The following is a 20,240-nucleotide window of genomic DNA, read 5'->3' as shown; positions in this document are numbered from 1 at the left end:
GTCTCTGAACTCAAGAATGTATTTTATGGTAAAGCAATCAACTCAACAAGCATTTAAAACATAACCGTTAAGCATCATCCAATCAAGATATACGTTGCGCCTTGGCTTCGTGAACAAAGGATGTGATTGGTTGAATACTCATTGGCGCGGAGCACACAGTAACGTAAAGTTTGCGTTCCCGCGTTTCAACAGTGACGATTCTGATGAAGCACTGTTGGAGCTGAACTACAAATCAGTGGAATATATATATATATATATATATATATGTATGTATGGCATTGGGCATATTGGTAAGTTGGATTTAACGGTTTTAGCAGTGTGTGATTTTAAACACGAGTAGAATGTACACTGTTTTCATGGGGCATAAACATATTTAACTAGCCAGCGCATGTAGGCAGACTTGCAAGTCCTAAAGCGTGAGAGCTCTTGATCCGTGGAAATACTCTGTAAAATATATGTTTGTTAAGTACTTTTGCTAAATAGAATCAAGCAGTGCATCGTTTTAAATACGAGTAAGTTAGCATGTAGGCTACACTGTTTAAACATGTCTGGCAGCGGATGTAGTAAAACTCGCAAGCTCTAGATGTCCTGCCCAGTTTGTGAAATATAATTTATGTGTTTGAAACCGTAGTAGAGTGTGTATTTATTCACGTAGTTTAAATGTTTAGCTGTCAGTTCTGTGTGATATCAGTGCAAATCCTTAGGTAGCATGTTTTACATAACAAACTTCACCTTAAACCACGGTGCGTGTTCAAGTGTGCATTTTTACCGTAAACAAAATAGATTCACGTGTTGCTACTCCACATGCCCTTGCTGTCACAAAACTAGAAGTTTTGAGAGTACAGAAATGGTTGCTCAGAGGATGTGAAAGGCATGATTCTTCTACCTCTCTCCTGTTTTGATGAGAAAGAGGAGCTCCTCCATTATGTAGAAGAGACAAGCCTGGCAAAGGATGTGGAGTTAGAAAACCTGCCTGTGACGCCTTGCATTATTGTGTGTGTGGTAAGTGAACGTTTTGTTAATATACAGTAGAACCCTAAAGCTTTAATGATTAAATGTTTAACTATAAAGTTGAGTTTATAAGTTTACATGCCCCTTGCAGAGTATGCAAAATGATAGGGATTAAAGTGATAGTTCACCCACAAATGAAAATTCTGTCATCATTTACTCACCCTCTTATCATTTTAAACTAGAACACAAAAGAAGATATTTAAAAAAATGCTGGTAACCGAACAGCAGTGGCACCCATTCATTTCTATTGTATGGACACAAAACCAACACAAGTCAATGGGGGCCAGTTAACAACATTCTTCAAAATTGTGTTCTGCAGAAGAAAGTCATACAGGGTAAATGCTGAGACAATTTTAATTTTTGGTGAACTATCAATTTAAGAAATAAGATACAAATCATACAAATTGCAATTTTTAATTAGTTCTGCACAGAACAAACTGTTCCACATAATATATGTTTTTACATATATTCCACAACACAGATTAATAACTCGGTTTACACAAATCTAAACTTTAGAACTGGTTTATTTCTATTATTTCTAAAATCTATTTTGTGAAATGGTTATTTCAGGGCAGTACTAAATAAACTGCAATTTGTATAATATTCTTGCCATACTGTATATGTAAATACACAATAATCTTACGTTCATAAATTTATGTATATTGCATTGAAATGTATCTACAGGACCCTCCTGCTATGCTGCTGTCCGATTCATGCTAGCTGTGGACCGCAAGATTGTGAATGATGACATCACTTCTTTCATCTCTGCTGTTTGCCTAATGTTCTGCAGTTATTACTGCTCCAAAATTAACTACCCTACTGAACTGGCGTCAGTGCTTGAATTCCTGCAAAGGTATGTAAAGAGACTTAGGAGGGGAGATTCATTACGGTGTAGCTTAATTTACAGACTTATAAATGTTTTTTTTTTCTTTTCAAGGTGTTTTTTTCATCATCAATCCGGAGAAAGGGAATAAAGGAGGTGGAAAAGAAAAACAAAAAGCTACTCCCAGTCTTCACCCTAATCGCTGACCTTTCTGATCATGAATGGCGAGAGACTTTGTAAAGGTGGTCTGCAGACTGTTTCCAAGTTTATACTCGGGGTGAGAGACTTTGTAAAGGTGGCCTACAGACTGTTTCCAAGTTTTAATCTCTTAAAGGGTTATTTCAGGCTTGAATCAAATTTTCCCCATGTTTTACTTACCCTCAAGGCATCCTAAGTGAATGTAACTTTCTTCTTGAGGAATAATGGAGTCAGAGTAATAATACCACGTATCCTTTTACTTCCAAGCAGTAGAATGGGAGTGAATGGGGGGCAATTTTTTAAATCTCCAAAAAGTGCATCCATTGATCAAAGAGCGGCTCGACACGGCTCCGTGGTCTTAACAAAGGTCTTCTGAAGCGAATCCATGCGTTTGTTTAAGAGAAATATACATATTGACAACGCTATAAAGGATAATGTCCAACATCCGCTGCAGGCGAGCGAGAGGCTTGTTTCTCCGGCAAATGACGCAGAGTCTTCACCCTAAGTAAGTTCCTGTGACGAACACAGCATTTTTCGTTTTCGCCAATATAAACACCGCCTCTTCTGGGCGGGAGCTTTCGTCGCCATCATTTAACGGAAAAACAAGCCTCTCTTTCGCCTGCAGCGGCTGTTAGACATTATCCTTAATAGCGTTGTCAATATGCATATTTCTCTTAAACAAACGCATTGATTCGCTTCAGAAGACCTTTGTTAAGACCACGGAGCCGTGTCGAGCCGTTCTTCTTTCATCGATGGATGCACTTTTTGGAGCTTCAAAAAATCCCCCCCATTCACTCACATTCTGCCGCTTGGAAGTCAAAGAATACGTGGTATTATTACTTTGATTGCATTATTCTTCAAGAAGAAAGTCACATTCACTTAGGATGCCGTGAGGGTAAGTAAAACATGGGGAAATTTTGATTTTAAGCATGAAGTATCACTTTAAAGGGATAGTTCTCCCCAAAGTGAAAATTCTGTCATTTCCTCACTCTCAGGTTCTTCCAAACCTGTATACATTTTTTGTTCGGTTAAACAAAAAGGAAGCTATTTATAAGAATGTCAGTAACCAAACAGATCTTATCCCTCATTTACTGCCATAGTAGGGAAAAAAATACTATGGGAGTCAATGGGGGATGAGATCTGTTTGGTAAATGACATTCTTACAAATAAATTCCTTGGTGTTTAGCAGAACAAAGAAATATATACAGTACAGGTTTGACATGACAAGAGAGTGAGTAAATGATGACAGAATTTTCATTTTTGGGTGAAGCATCACTTTAAATGTAGACTGGACTGAACGATTTTAATTAAACCACTGTATACCAGTTGAAACACGAGAACAGAAAAATGCACTAATATTTTGTCTTAAATGCCTGCCAGTCTTTATTAAAGATACTTGGGACCTCACTGATGTCTTTGTCTTTTATAGATTTTGATGGGTTTTGATGATTTGATTTAGGTTTGCAAATGTAAGATATTTATCAATTAGTTTAACAGTAATTTTAATAGTTTCTTAAAGGTTAAATCTGAATGTTTAGCAAATAATTATAGGGTTTAACTGTAATTATTACAACATAAACCTTTAAATTAGACAGTGCTGAACTGTAAAAAAGATGGTTATGAACCGTAATTAATACAATGTAAACATTTAAATTAGACAGTGTTGAACTGTAAAAAAGATGGTTATGAACCGTAATTAATACAATGTAAACCCTGGAATTTGACAGTTATAAACTGTTTTTATAACAGCATAAACAAGTAAATTAGACAGTTATGAACCGTAAAAAAGAAAATTATCAACTGTAAAATATACGGTACAGTGGGTGCAATCCCGTAAAACCAATAACGTTGCAACCGTATTTTTTACGGTGGATTTCTGGCTACCACAGCTGCCAGTTTTTCACCGTAAATTTTACGGATTTTTTTTACAGTGTATATATATATTGCTGTGACACAAAAATGACTCTAACTGTGATGTCAGATGTTGGTCAAGATGTCCTATCACCCACCTCTAGTGTGTGGTACGTTCAATATTTAAAAACTGAAGCTATTTAAAGCGAAATCAGTCCCTGGTCATGTGATTGTTCGTCTAGCCGGTCTGAGGTTGACCACTAACTCTGCTTTACACTTTCAAAACAACTCCACGACCAGCTGTCTGTTTACACAGGAAATCAATTAATTTCCAGCTCAGTCAAATTCCCATCCCACTTCACGGTGAAGTCTGTCTATTTGAAGAACAGAACAGAAATGGCTCAAACCTTCTCCGGTTTCACCCAAAATCTTACCCCCAAGCCTTGCGCTCCGCGTTGGACATTAACTGTGCTGTCTCTTTCTGAAGACCAATTTGCTGTTCTCCCAGAGGACCCGGAGCCTGTGTTGTTCTTGGCACCAGTCATTTCTCCCTACCAACAAATGCCGCCTTTTCCAGACCAGTTGGCTCAGAGAGCCACCAGAGGGATGGAGGGAAGACTTGGAAGGGTGTGTGTGCATTGGGAGACGGGGGATAGCGCCTCAGGGCTGGAGCGAGATCTTGTATGCTTGTGCATTCAGTCGAAAGGTTTGCGGCCAGCTGCTTGAGGATTTCTCTTGTGGAGTCAAGATTACCCAGAGTCAATAAGAGACACGCAAGAGAGACGCTTCTTTCTTCCCCTTGTGCATCTTAATTCTGCCTAAAAAACAATGACACGTTCTTCTGAAGGAAGACAAGATTTTTTTTCTTTTTTTCCAACAAGATTTAACAGCAAGTGGAAAGAGTGGAAGCCAAAGAAACGTGTTTCTAAAGTCACAGGCCTCAGAAGAGACTGGCATTCAGAGCAGCCATTCACTGCCACTTTCTGGGTTGTATATCCCAGCTTCCTCTGCTCTGAATGGTTTTCTCACAGAAATGTCCTATCAATAGTCCCGCAATCTGTCTCTCCCATTCAGGCCGGGAAACCATGGGCAAATCTCAGAAATGTGTCTGAACTTCGCCAAATAGGCAAGTCAGTGTCTTCTCGCCAGTATTCCACCTGATTCTGCCAATTTAAAGTTCACCCAAATATAAAAATTCTGTCATAATTTATTCACCCTGTTGTCATTTCAAACCTGCATGACTTTCTTTCTTCCACAGAACACAAAAGAAGATATTTTGAAGAATGTTGTTAACTGGCCTTCATTCACTTGCATTGATTTTGTGTCCATACAATAGAAGTGAATGGGGGCCATTGCTATTCGGTTACCAACCTTCTTCAAAATGTTGTTTGTGTTCTGCGGATGAAAGAAACTCATAAAGGTTTAAAATGACAAGAGGGTGAGTAACTGATGACAGAATTTTTATTTTTGGGTGAACTATCACTTTAAATTTGTTCATGTTAAATTGCTGTGAAGATGATTCACCATAAGCTTGTTTAGTATAACCTCACAATTCTGCTAGATTGTCTATTTATGTGTTATGTGTGTTAAGTGTTGAGCTGAACTTGTCTACTATATATAGTACATTGGCAGTGATCTTCTGTCCGATTTTGAGCAGCAATGAGCATCATACTGATAGGCTATTATTAAATTATTATTAAAGCGCAGGAAAAACTAAACTCAATTTTTTTTATATTTTAAGGGGGATTTTTGCTTTTTTCATATAGGACAGTAAAGAGTAGACAGGAGAACAAGGAGGAGAGGTGGGGTATGGGAATGGACATGACCCTGGTTAAACTTGAAACCGGGTCCCCGTGAGCCGATGGCTCATATGTGTTCATGTTTTTAATCGATTTTGGGATTAGCATGCCGCTAAGCTAATGGCACAATACTGTAATAACCAATGTACTTTAAAGGAAAAGTTCACCTCAAAATCAAAATGGTGCTATTTTTTACTCACCCACATGACGTTCAACGTGTTTTAAGACCTCCCGGCATCTTCGGAACACAAATAAAGATATTTTGGGGACATCCGAGAGATTTCAAGGCCTCCTTATAGACATCATGGTTTTAGTTGTTGTCAAGGTCCAAAAAACTACTAAAGACATCGTTAAATTGGTCCATCCGCTCATAGTGGCTCAATTGAATGGGAGAAACAAACCAAAATAACGAGTTTAATCGATATATTCTCCTCTGTCGTGCGCTGAAAGCTCAAGCTTCGAAGTGCTCTCGTGAACACGCACCACAGACTGACAATACAGAGAATACATCGATTAAACTCGTAAGTTTTTTTTTGTCAAACCAAAACACCACAATCCCCCCAACCCCCCCCCCACCCCAGCCCGCTATGTTTTTACAGCATGCCTTCAAGGAGGAATTTCAGATTGCGCCATTTCGCCTGACCTCTTCTCCTGGGCCACTTCAGAAACTTGTCAATGCCTTTGTAGGAACACCTGTGCTTGATGCTTCCACAAGGTATAAAGCTCATATTTCAGCTCCTGCGCCATTGCTAAACCAAAGGTGCCATTCGGCTGTTTCAAGAGAAGCGCACCAACAGAAAGAGCAGAAGAAAAGGCCTGCCATCAAAGACCTTTTTCAGGCATTCGCTTTCATTTTTGGCAAGCCCATTATGTTTACCATTCTCAACAACAACAACAAAAAATGCTTGGAGATGCTCACCCCCTCTCCTTTAAGAACGTCGCTGGGGAGATCAAACCAGTGTGAAGTAAGAAAACCCCTCCTCGCACTCTTATTTACAAATCAGCCTCAACTTTAATAAAGCTCTAAGCTATGGCAACAAACACAGTCAGAGAAAAATGAAGAACAGTGAGAGAGAAGCATTGACGGAGAGCGCGAGAGGTCATACCGAAACCGCTAAGCGTTTTTTTCTTGTCCCGCTAGGAAATCTGGGAAAGCCGAAAATATCCCAGAGGCTCCCACTGTTATTGTAAGACTGGAGGTGGTTGACGCTCTGACCCAAGAGGAGAGCACTGACAGGATGGGAACGAAGTGGCTTTGTTTGGATAATTGTGTTTTTAGATTACACGCTTTACCAAAGTACAGCCACTCCTGCTTTTCTGCTCGTACCCTGAGCTTTTGTTTTCTTTTCGCTTTTTCTTCAAGAGGCCCTTGCAGAACTGCAGAGTAAAATGTCCATTAATACTCTTTCCACATGTTTTAAAGGCCTGGACCTGACGGTGAGGGAATTCCAGCAAGTATTGAGGTGAAGAAGGAGAGGTTTGCAGGTGATTAAGTGTGAAAACAGATCAGGGCCCTGCAACAACCAAATCACAATAGAAGACGTATCTGAACACTCAACGCCACCAGATGACGTAATGAACATTTAATCTCATGTGACCCAACATATATTTGCAGTAGAGGCATAATGGCCGTACAGCTTAAGGCTGTTGTATGACATGTATTGCGACTTTTTACAGTGATTGAGATTAAAAGCAAGACATTTTGTTCCTCAAACATTTTGTTGAGGGTTGTGAGTATAATATCTGCAATTATTCATAAAACCAAGGTGCTTAATGTAAAAAAGTTTGTTTTTTATCAATAATTTATTTTAGGTATCCCTGCGTTTGGTTTTGTAAACTATAGCACACAAATATATTTTTTAAATAAGATTATTTATGATCATACAGTGAGGGAAATAAGTATTTGATCCCCTGCTGATTTTGTAAGTTTGCCTACTTACAAACAAATGAAGGGTCTATAATTTTTATGGTGGGTTTATTTTAACTGATAGACACAGAATATTAAAAAAAATCAGTGGAAAAAAATGTTATATAAAGGTTATAAATTGATTTGCATTTCAGTCAGTGAAATAAGTATTTGATCCCCAAGCAAAACATAACTTTGTACTTTGTGGAGAAACCCTTGTTGGCAAGCACAGAGGTCAGACATTTCTGATAGTTGGTCACCAGGTTTGCACATGTGTCCGGATACATTTAGTCCACTCCTCTGTCAATCTTTAAGGTTTCTTGGCTGTCGCTCAGCAAATTGGAGTTTTAGCCTCCTTCACAGAGGTTCTATAGGACTAGGGTCTAGAGACTGGCTAGGACATTTAATGTGCTTCTCCTTAAGCCACTATTTGGTTGTCTTGGCAATATGTTTTGCGTCTTTGTCATGTTAAAGGCTCATCCATGACCCATCTTCAGTGACCTAGTTAAGGGGAGGAGGTTCTCGTCCAAGATTTTACGGTACATGGGCCCGTCCCTCAGCCCCTCAATGCGGTGAAGTCATCCTGTATACCTGTAGCAGAGAAAAAGCCCTAAAGCAGAATGTTTCCAACACTGTGCTTCTCTGTAGACATGATGTTCTTGGGCTCATAGTCAGCATTTCTCTCCCTCCAAACACAGGAGTCCATTTTGGTCTCACAGCAGTGCCAGCACTTTCGCCAAAGCCTTTTCTGAATCATTTTTATGTTCATTGTCAAACTTAAGACGAGCCAGGCGGGCCTTCTTGGGCAGGAGGACCTTGCGGGTGCTTCAGGATTTCAGTCTACTGTGGCATAGCGTGTTACCAATGTGTTACCAATGTTTTGCTTGCTAACTGTGTTCCCAACTGTCTTGAAATCATTAACAGGCTTCTTCCGTGTAGTTCTGGGCTGATCTTTAACATTTCTCATGATCATCTTTACCCCATTGGGGAAATATTGCAGGGAGCTCCAGAACAAGGGCATTTGATAGTTATTTTGTATATCTTCTATTTCCAAATAATCACACCAACAGTTGTCTCCTTCTCACCAAGCTTCTGTCTGTAGCCTATTCAAGGTTTGTGCAGGTCTCCAATCTTGTCGCTGACATCCTTTAAAACCTATTTGGTCTGGACCATGGTGTTGGAGAGGTTGAACTGGAAGATACAGATTCTGTTGGCAGGCATCTTTTATATACATAACAAGCTGATTTAGGAGTACTTTCTTAAAGTGACAGGACTAATCTGTGGTCCATATAGGCACATAACCAATCTGTGGAGCCAGAATTCTTGCTAGTTGGTAGGGGATCAAATACTTATTTCACTGACTGAAATGCAAATCAATTTATAACCTTTATATAACATTTTTTTCCCCTGATTTTTTTTAATATTCTGTGTCTATCAGTTAAAATAAACCCACCATAAAAATTATAGACCCTTCATTTGTTTGTAAGTAGGCAAACTTACAAAATCAGCAGGGGATCAAATACTTATTTCCCTCACTGTATATATGGAGTGATTCTACGGACTAAATTAAAAAGGAATTGCAAACTGCATTTGCAAATGCGTTTTCTATTTGTTAGTATCAAAATTGTGACATAATTCAAACGCAAATGCATACCGTTTTCATTTGCATTGACGCGAACGTACAATGTCTGCCAAATTTCAATAGGAAAAGCAAAGTCTATTTGCAAATGAATTACCTCTGTCTTACGAGTTATGACCCTGCCATATTTAAATCAAAATAGCAATTCCCCATATGCTATTTCACTTCCTCTGGCGTCGCGTATTAATGGTTTGCATTTGAATTATGTCACAATTTTGACACGAACAAATAGAAAACGCATTTGCAAATGCAGTTTGCAATACCGTTTTAATTTAGTCCGCAAAATCATTCCATACATATAGCTTTATATGTTCACTATTTGTGTACTAAATTCTGATTGTTCTTTTTTTGTTACATCTGTTTGAATATGAAATGTAATACTGTTTAATGGATGAAATGGGGAAAATTTGTTACACAAGTGAACATCAAATTTCTTTTTTTGCAATGGATATATAACTAAGTTTTTATCACAATAGAATTAACCAAAACCTGGTATCTTAGACTATCATCTTTCCTGCGATAGATGGGCTTGGCTCAAAGCCATTTCACTCGTTCTGTGTCTGCTGTTATTAATTCCCCTTGTTAGGCGGTTTGAACTGAAGACAGTCAGATCATCAAAGTTCATTTGCTAGTTTCTGATGTGGTTGTCCCCCCCTTGTGATCACAATAAAGACTTTCTGGTGCCTCATGTCATGGTCGGGATTAGGGGTCCATCTTCAGGTGTCTAGTTCCTGTTTTTATTGCCTACATAAACACCTGGCGGCTTCTTGAGACCATCGGATGTTTCTGCAATGGAAGATTAAATGCTATATAGCCCTTTCTTCCTGTTTTAGATCTAAAGTGGGATCATTCTAGCGATCAGCTGTTTTGGGGACATGTCTTATCTGATGACTCAAAGAAGATCATCTTTAAACAATGATGCTGTTTCCGTCTCATTTTCATTGAAACTTTAAATTCAGTTTCTCAAAGGATCCTAAGAGAATTCTGGGTCAAATTGTTCATGAAACTAAGTCTCTCATGATATAAAAGAGCAACAACATTTACGTTGTTTACATTTCAACATATGACAAAAGAGGAAGACTTTCAGAACGTTCAGGCAGACATGTATGGGGGCAGGGCCCAGACGTGATGACATGTAATGAATAGGCTTGTGTCTACCTGCATCACTTCTCAGTCACCACTAGACTTACAAGAAAATTGGCCTTTTGCAGACAGTGTTTTAGTAAAGAGAGCTAGAGAAATAGAAGGGAGGGAGGAAGGTTTTTACCAATGACACACACTAGCTGTGACACACACAAACACTCACTCATGCTGTTTGGTTTGGAGCGACCGAGGTCTGTGGTCTACTGCCTGAACATAGTGACATTAAAATATTGGTTTAGTGTGCTTTAAATATCCTGCTGTGGTAGGTATAGCAGAACTTCCAGGAACTCTTCCCATATTTGTCCTTACTGGGACAAAATTCCACATGTTCAAATTGTCCAGTTCTGTTCTGGAAAATTGACAGTCCTCATTGAAAGATGAAAAGAATGGCTTCCTGTGCATGGCCATCCTTACTGAGCTGTGCCAGACTACTGGGGCCCGTTTCAATAAGGAGGTTCAACCAACTCTAGGTTAAATCTTGAACTCAGAGTTGGTTTACTTAGAAATGAGAAACTTTGAGTTTTTAGTTTCAGAACAGCTGATTTGAGTTAGTTCAATTTACTCTGGGTAGTCTTACCCTGGGTTAAGCACGTGCACCATGACTTTAAAAAGCCATCATCAATGGAGCTCCGATATTATGATTCACCATGGCAACGGCATCAAAAAAAGCAACATGGCGGCAGAAAGCACTTGAGAGTGAGGCACACTTTACGCTCTGCATACAGTGAATTTACTGATGTCCTGAAAATGACTAAATGAATGAAACAACAGAAATAAAACAGAAATAAATCATCTCACTCTCCATGAGTGCCCTAGTTAAGTGAGTGAGACGTCATGATGTATAGGACATCAGACTCGTGTGCAAAATTTGACTGATCGCCGGATCGAACCCTGCTCTGAGCAGATTTGAGCTGGAATGGCTGCACATCAAAATTACTTGTTTATTACCTTTATCGCTTCATTTCCGCATGTATGTCTGTATTTATTAATTTCTTTATTTATACACTTTATTATGTCATTTCTCATCGTCCATAGAAAATTATGCTCTGATGTAATTCAATTAAATTCAATTTTATTTATATTGCGCTTTTCACAATGTGCATTTTTGAGATCTTAGAGAGCGTGATGGGTTGTAATGTGATAGAAGCTCTGTTAAGTAGGTAGGGGCTAAACCGTTTAAGGCTTTATAAGTAATTAAAAGAACTTTAAAGTCAATACGATACTTAATGGGTAACCAGTGAAGGGTTGATAACATTGGGGTTATGTGATCGTATTTTCTGGACCTGGTTAGAACTCTGGCAGCTGCATTCTTAACTAACTGTAGTTTGTTTATAGATGATGCAGGACAACCACTGAGCAGTGCATTACAGTAGTCAAGTCTTGAGGTCACAAATGCATGAATGAGCTTCTCTGCGTCAGCAACACATAAAATATTTCGTAATTTGGCAACATTTCTAAGGTGGAAAAAGGCTGTTTTTGTGACATTTGAGATGTGATTTTTAAATGACAGGTTGCTGTCTAATATAACGCCAAGGTCTTTAACTGTATTTGTTGGAGTAACAGTGCAGCCTTCAATTTGCAGGTTATAATCCGAAATATTCTGCTCACGTCTCTTTGGTCCGATAAGTAATATTTCTGTTTTATTAGAATTTAAAAGAAGGAAATTACAAGTCATCCAATGTTTTATATCTTCGATGCACTCTGCCAATTTGGATGGCTGGAAGGAATCATCTGTTCTTGATGAGATATACTGTATAGCTGAGTATCATCTCCATAACAGTGGAAGCTAATTCCATGTTTTCTAATAATGTTTCCAAGGGGCAGCATGTATATGGAGAATAGCAAGGGTCCTAAAACCGATCCCTGAGGTAATCCATAATTTACTTGAGTTAGATTTGATGATTCCCCATTTAAATGGACAAATTGATGTCTGTCTGATAAGTAAGATCTGAACCATTGTAGTGCCTGTCCCTGAATACTGGTATAATTGTGTAAGCGATCTAGAAGTATTTTATGGTCTACAGTATCGAACGCAGCACTAAGGTCAAGCAGGACTAGGAGTGAGATGTTACCTTTATCTGATGCTATAAGCAGGTCGTTTGTCATTTTAACGAGTGCATGTAATACACATACGGTGGCTGATGTTATTGATGTAAGGATGGATGAGATATATTTTGATATATCTAATTCACTGTAAAGAAAAACGGTACAGTTTTAATAAAAATGCACAGGGAAATGATAACATTCCACTCGGGTCCTAAATTGTGGTCCTAAATTGGGGCAGTTGTGGCCTAATGGTTAGAGAGTCGGACTCGTGACCAGAAGGTTGCCGGTTCGATTCCCAGGGCCGGCGGGTAACCACTGAACCACACACTTGCTGTGTGTGTGTTCACTACTCTCTGGATGAGTTAAATGCAGAGGTCACATTTCGTTGCCTTGTACTTGTACATGTGCAATGACAATAAAGTTGAATCTAATCTAATTGCTCTCCTGAAATCAAAGTACATCACAATGAATTAATGCAGCCTCTTCATGAATCCTCTATAAAAGCACATATGACATATAAGTCACTGAGATGGTCTCTGTGTGATCAAAGTGTGTGCCATGAAAGACTGTATTAATGAATTAATGAATGAGTTACACCACTTGCGCTTTAAAAGGGGTAGGAGATCGAAATAAACTCTGGGTTTACCAAAGAAAACCTGCTCCCGACCAGGTTTGGTTCACAGAGTAAATTACTATGGTTACTGACTCTGAGTATAAGTTACCTCTCTTTTAGAAACGGGCTTGAGTTACACCGCTTTCTCAAGTTTGACATACCTCACATTCTGAAATGGAAAACACAGAGTTTCCCTCATTTCAGGGTTAATATTCTCAGAGTTTTCACTAAACCTCTTCTCTGAAACGGGCCCATCACAAAACCAAACTTCCTTTTGGGGGCCTCTCTCACTCCGCAGTTCAGTTTACTGTTATCTGTTTATGAATATTATTTACTGTGTTTATTTTCCTATGACACATAAATAAAGAAGGACAGTTAATTGAATGAGTCATAGAGTTATAGATAATGCCTCTTGAATTTCTGTGAACTTCCAGGAACTTCCACTTTCAGGATAGTCAATGGTGCTTGCTAAAGGCTCATAATTTAGGCGTTTTCACACCAAGACAACTTTTCACAAGAATTTGGATCAAGGCTCAGAAAAATTCAGACTTAGGTGTTACATTGAAATGAAAATTCACAGAGTCTTGCGGTTGAGACACCCTAGTAACCGCCCAGAGCACCATACCTACTGCATAGCAACACCCTGACAACCACATTGCAACACATTAAAAGCCACTTAGAACACCTTAGCAACCAGATATCAATGTAGCAATCTGAAAATCTCAAAAAGTAATTAATTACTAGTTACTAATTACATATTCAATAGTGTAATTAGATTACTGTACAAATTACTCTCTCCGAAAAGTATTTAATTACTCATTACTGATTACTTTCTATATCCTATATCAACCTTGATTTGTTAAGTAATTCAAAGAAAGACATGAAACGGCTCTTTTCATTCATTCAAATAAATAATATAAAACTACATAACGTAGTATTATTAACTGACCAAAGTATTACAAATTTGAGAATTATATATTACAGCACGGATTTTAAAGTTAGACTATGAATTTTGATGTCCATTCCTTGCACACACATATTACACTAAGGCCCGGTTTCACAGACACGCCTTAGCTTACAATACAATGCAATACAAATTTTATTTATATAGCACATTTAAAAACAACTGGTGTTGACCAAAGTGCTTTACAAAAGCCAGAAAAGACGAATATATATAATTTATCTATATAATAAAAAGAACAAAGAACATTAAAACAGGAAAAGACAGTGAAAACAGAAAAACAGAAAAGCTAAAAAATTGAATAGAAGACAGTCCTAAAATCAGAAATCAGATATTATTAAATACTGATGAGAATCAAGGGATATTAAAAGCAATTGAGAAGAAATAAGTTTTCAAAGCAACTTTAAAAATTGACACAGTTTGGGCGGATCTGATGTAGGCCGGGAGACTGTTCTATAACTTGGGGCCGACAACCGAGAAAGCACGATCTCCCCTATTCTTGAGTCTAGTTCTGGGAACAGTTAATAGATCAGAATCACCTGATCTAAGTGATCTTAACTGTGAGGGTGAATGAAGTAATTCAGATAGGTACTGTGGGGCCTGGTTCCGCAAAGACTTAAAAACGAATAACAAGACTTTAAAATCGATTCTGTGTTTAACCGGTAGCCAATGGAGTGAGATCAAAGCTGGTGTAATATGTTCACTTAAACCAGCTTAAACCAGGACTATGCCTTAGTTGAATTAAGATATTTATGTCACTTTTATAAAAATGCCTTATAAGAATACATTACTTGTGTGCATCTTGAGACAAAACAATGGCACTGATATATTTTAAGATATTTCTGGGCAAGTTATATTCAGTTAAGACAGGTGACACATTCATTTTAGTCTGGGACTAGCTTTAAGCGTTGTCTGTGAAACCGGGCCTAAGTATTTAGTTTAATTACATCAGAAGTAACTGTAATTAAATTACAGAAAAAATTAGAGTAATCCCTTACTTTACTTTTTCAAGGGAAAAGTAATTAAATTACAGTAACTAATTACTTAGTAACTAGTTACACCCAACACTGGTAGCAATGCCCTGGAAACCACCTACAAGACACTAGCACCATCGCTGTTCACTTGTCACTCACATTGTCTTCCTTTTTCATGTATCAAAATGTTGCTTTAATCCAAAGCAAATAAATCAAACGACACTGACTTGTGAATCAAGATGAATTATCAATTTTGATTCTTTATCATTTAATCTGACATTAAATCTAACATTAAAGCATAAAAACTGGCAAAAAACAGATTTTCACCTAGTGTTTTACAATAAGGTTCTCTTGAGTCATATCAATAACTCATAGAGAAAGCAGGCCTTGAGCAGTGTGGCCATTTGATTTACGTCCGCTCTTTGCTGACGTCTTTATAGAGCAGAAAATCGACAGCTAGGCATGACATTTTATACGTGTGGACGATTTGAGTGAAAATGAAGAGTGAAGTGGACAAATCGTGGACAGCTGCAGAAGGCAGGCAGAGGGCACGTCAGCGTGAGGTTAATGAATTTGTGAGTGAAGGTGATGTGACCTTTCATGCTGAGGGTGCGAGTGGGGGGCGGTCAAGATGTCAGGATGCTGGCCTCAGCCATGAAATTAAAAAGTAAACGCAACAGGATCAGGTGAGAGAAGACAGAATATTCAAGACAGGACACACACACTCACCAGCTCTATGAATTGTATGAGGGCCTGTGTAGTTGAATTATAGATGGGGTTTGGCAGGGTGAGTGACTGACAGGGAGATTTTGAGATGTTGAGTTTGAGCAATGATGAGAGATTTATTTGAGGCTCAAGAGCACCTATGATTGGCCATGCCCTTATTTCTTTTCCCTATATAGCAATGTGTGTCCGTACATTCCCTTATTTGTCAGTGCCTTTATCCCCTCAGTGTTGAACTGCAAGGCTCCTGGGAGATAATATGGCTGTTTCACCTCAACTATGTGTAGCAAGGCACAGTTTAACAGATTTAATATAGAGCGACTACACCACCCTGGGACTTCGCCAGGGACAATCAAAGTATGTGCTTAGACAAAACAGGTTCAATTCAGTGAATCGGCAGGAGACGTGGGTAAAAAAAGTACTTTGTTTTTAAGTTAAAATATCCAAAATACCATAAAAAAGAGCAAGATTCAAACAGTTCAACAGAGAGCAGTAGGTGGAGAAACAGAATACAATATGGGCAACCTGCGTCGTCCGACACTTCTGAGGCCAAAATACAGGAGCCGTGGTGTGACAGCAGGGAATACAGGCACAACAAGGCCTCCACAGCATGTCACAATTGTTACACTTGTGAAAAACACACCACTGCACACAACACAGCACTCGCGAAGGAAGCACCATCACCAAAAGTCCACCCAGCCTTAGGCACTCAGCTCCTGCAAGCAAACAAAATGGAATTATGGTGTATTCTCAGAATAGTCACAACACCACTGGTAAGGCCACAGGCACTCCAGGGCTCCAGACAAAAAAAATCAGTTAAGGAGCCATTGGCTCCTATAGGGGAAAAAAGCATGCGCCAAATTATTTTGTTAAAGGCCACGTAACATGAACTTTTAGTTATCCTGTTGTGTGTAAATCTTCCCTCTCATAGGTTTTGCTCGCAAAGTTTTTCTTTCAAGTTGTTTTCCCTCATAAGCAGGGTCATACGAAATCTGCAGATTTTTTTGTTAATTCCACCCTAAAATTTGGGGAAAATCTGCAGAATTCAACAGAATAGTTTTAAATGTGTTTACATTTGTACACAAATATGTGAAAGTGTTCAAACAGTCATCAAATGCTGCCTGTCTATGCATTTAAAGCCAGACGACAGCAGATTTGGTTCTGCTTATTTAAAAAGAGGCAGAGAAGTGTTATTGATTATTGCTAAGACTGATTAAACTCTGAATACACCAGACCAAATTACTCTCAATTCATTTGAACCAACAGAAAAGGTGCATGTCAAGACCATATTTATATATTATACTGTAAAAAAAAGTAGGCTATACATGTTTGTTTTTATTACGAAAGGTCTTGTTACGTTATTATTTTGATTTTAGTTTGTAGTAATGACACTTTTCCACATGTTCACAACACAACGTAAAGATAACTTCAAATAAAACTTAACAAGAGAATTTGCCTGTAGTTCATTCTTGCTGTGAACGGATTTGAAATTATACAGCGGTGTCTTATAACAAATACGTTCCCTGAACTTTTCAGAGATTAGTTTCGTTTTAAACGTCTCTAATATCACATTGTTCATCCTCAAGCTCATTAAGCCTGGAGTTTTTTAAAAAGAGAGGCGCTTCCTTTGTAAATACTTTACAAAGGAGTAAATTTGCATGGTCGCCAGTGGCGACCTCCGCAAAATATCACTTGCAAATTAATATTTTTGGTCGCAAATGCGGGAATAATAGGGATAGGGATAATCAAAATAGGGATAATCAAAATAATTAGGACAACTCAACAAAACACAAAAAGAAAAGGTAAATCAAATGACTGCAGTAATAAACAAACAAAAAGAATGCACAATAAGAAATCAAAGAAAAGAAAACTGTAATAAGACGGAAGAAGAACAAAAAAAAGAAGTCCAAACACACAGGCAAGCACTGAAGCATGGTAAGGCGCAAAAAAGAACCGTTTAGTTCAGGCAAAGCAACAGAAAGTTTATGTTAAAAATGGCACAATACGCATTAAAACCAGTTAATTAAAAGCAGAAAGCGCCAACACAGACTGCCAAGTATCACAGATAACGTTTAGCTCAGAAAGGTCATCAAACCTATTTTGCACTTTCATGAACCTACCAGACATGAAGCAAATATGATTCATTATTAAACTCCCATAAAAGTTAAACAAAGCACATTAATTCATATCGAAGTGGATGCTATAGCCCACGCCATTCAGCAGCGCAACACCTGAGACTATAGAGAATGTGAAGCTGACGTTGCATGTTGCAGGGGCGCCGCCATCTTGGGAGGATAATACTCCACTGCTATTATTGTTTTGATATGTACCGTTAACTCGAAAGTGAAAGAACCAGGCGATTTTCCTGAATGACTGTGCGTAATGCTATTGCAGTTTTTAACACAGCAAGACTGACCTACCATAGTTATATTTCCTAATCAAACAAGAAAAACAAAACACTGCATTGAACGCACTAGCAGCCATCCTCCCAAGATGGCGCAACATTCAACGCAGCGTGACGTCGATTAACAAGCTCTATAGGAGAAATAGGCAGACACGACTCGGCCGACAGTGGGCAAACATATTGCGCTTCCTAATAACAGATATATTAATTACCGTTAACTCACAAAGCACAAAAGCTAAAAACAACAGTATCCTACCTTCGGTGACAACAGACGACATCAGCAACGGGCGGTACCAACAATGACGTGCATCCAGGTGGACAACTCTCACCCTTATATACACGCAAGTCAATGCTACCAATTAAAATCAGTGGAATCACATGACCACCAAGGCACACATGATTCACTCTCCTACATATGGATGCCAATCAGTTCTATGAAATAGCCACATTTATGCCGAGTTCACATTGCCCGATTTTCAAAGTCGTTGCATCACTGTTGTTTTCACACTGCATTACTACAATAACGAACATCTCCAGGTACCTGCTCTCTGTCCGCCATTGTCCCACTGCCTGCACATTGCACATGAGCGCGCTGATGATGTATGATGTCTGCATGAACAGGGTGCGCAGTGGGATGCAAAATACGCTGACTGAAAATGTACACATGACGTATCATTGCCCTCGGACCGAGGGCAGTAATTGGTCCAACGTTTTTTGACCCTACGCCTTTCACAGAAGATATATAATTGTAAAAATACCAATGTTTCACTTTACTTATTGATTGCTATCAGGATGTTAAGAGACTTCCAACCAGCATGACAAAAAATGTTTCTGGACAGGATTGCCTACTCAGCCTTTAATATAATCTAAACCCTAAGAGTGAATTTTGAGATATCAAATATGTCATAATGTCTACGTTGACAAGAATGAACAAGATTCAATGTTATCAATTGGTACCAAAAGGCACCAGTTTGAGTATTCTTTTTGTTGAGAGTAATGTTGACATTCAAATGCGACATAACCAATGCTAAATAGGCTTTACATATTACCTGTTTTTACTCACAATCATATTGTTTCACTTCAGAAGACATTAAAAGAGTTTAAATAAAAATAATATATATTTTGTGCATTTGAATGTTGTTGTTCAAATAATAGTTCACTTAGCAATGAAAATTCATTTACTTATGCTGAAAACTAGTATTTTTATGCAGCTCTTTTCCATACAACATGCATTCAGACTGACAACATCTGTCAAGGTCCAAACAGAAAAAACCTTACATGCTTCGTCTTTCAAAGTCTTTGAATCTAACGTCTTATAAAGCCATGAGGAACAGAATTGTTTTAGCTAAGCTGTTCATCTTGCCCTCTGTTGAACCTTTGAAATATTCCCATGTGAATTTACGTTTAGACTATAAAAAAAAACAGAATGCTGAGATGTCACGCTAGGTTTGATGTGTCACTGTTCATTCTTGCATATGTCGTAACCAAACATGACACGTCAGTTCAAATGTGAGAATAAGATTTGAGATCATATCAAGATGCTGATTAGACAGCATGATTATTGCACAGGTGCGCCTTAGGCTGGCCACAATAAAAGGCTACTCTAAAATGTGCAGTTTTATCACACAGTACAATGCCACAGATGTCACAAGTTTTGAGGGAGCATGCAATTGGCATGCTTACTGCAGGAATGTCCACCAGAGCTGTTGCCTGTGAATTGAATGTTCATTTCTCTACCATAAGCCATCTCCAAAGGCGTTTCAGAGAATTTGGCAGTACATCCAACCGGCCTCACATCCGCAGACCACGTGTAACCACACCAGCCCAGGACCTTCACATCCAGCATCTTCATCTCCAAGATCGTCTGAGACCAGCCACCCGGACAGCTGCTGCAACAATCGGTTTGCATAACCAAAGAATTTCTGCACAAACTGTCAGAAACCGTCTCAGAGAATCATCTGCATACTCGTCGTCCTCATCGGGGTCTCGACCTGACTGCAGTTCGTCATCGTAACCGACTTGAGTGGGCAAATGCTCACATTCGATGGCGTCTGGCACTTTGGAGAGGTGTTCTCTTCACGGATGAATCCCGGTTTTCACTGTACAGGGCAGATGGCAGACAGCGTGTATGGCATCGTGTGGGTGAGTG

At 38.7% G+C, this 20,240-nt stretch overlaps 1 long non-coding RNA gene across 1 annotated transcript; it reads left to right on the top strand.

Moving 5' to 3' along the window:
- Positions 1–296: 296 nt before the first annotated feature.
- Positions 297–3,574, top strand: LOC130547233 (uncharacterized). Its single transcript, XR_008961855.1, has 3 exons — positions 297–1,002; positions 1,696–1,864; positions 1,949–3,574. It is a non-coding gene; the product is annotated as an uncharacterized LOC130547233 (long non-coding RNA).
- Positions 3,575–20,240: the final 16,666 nt, after the last annotated feature.

Source organism: Triplophysa rosa, linkage group LG23 (genome assembly GCF_024868665.1).
Source record: "Triplophysa rosa linkage group LG23, Trosa_1v2, whole genome shotgun sequence".
Lineage (NCBI taxonomy): Eukaryota > Metazoa > Chordata > Actinopteri > Cypriniformes > Nemacheilidae > Triplophysa > Triplophysa rosa.
Note: the sequence above shows the minus strand (reverse complement) of the source record. Positions and strands in the feature narration are given on the sequence as shown.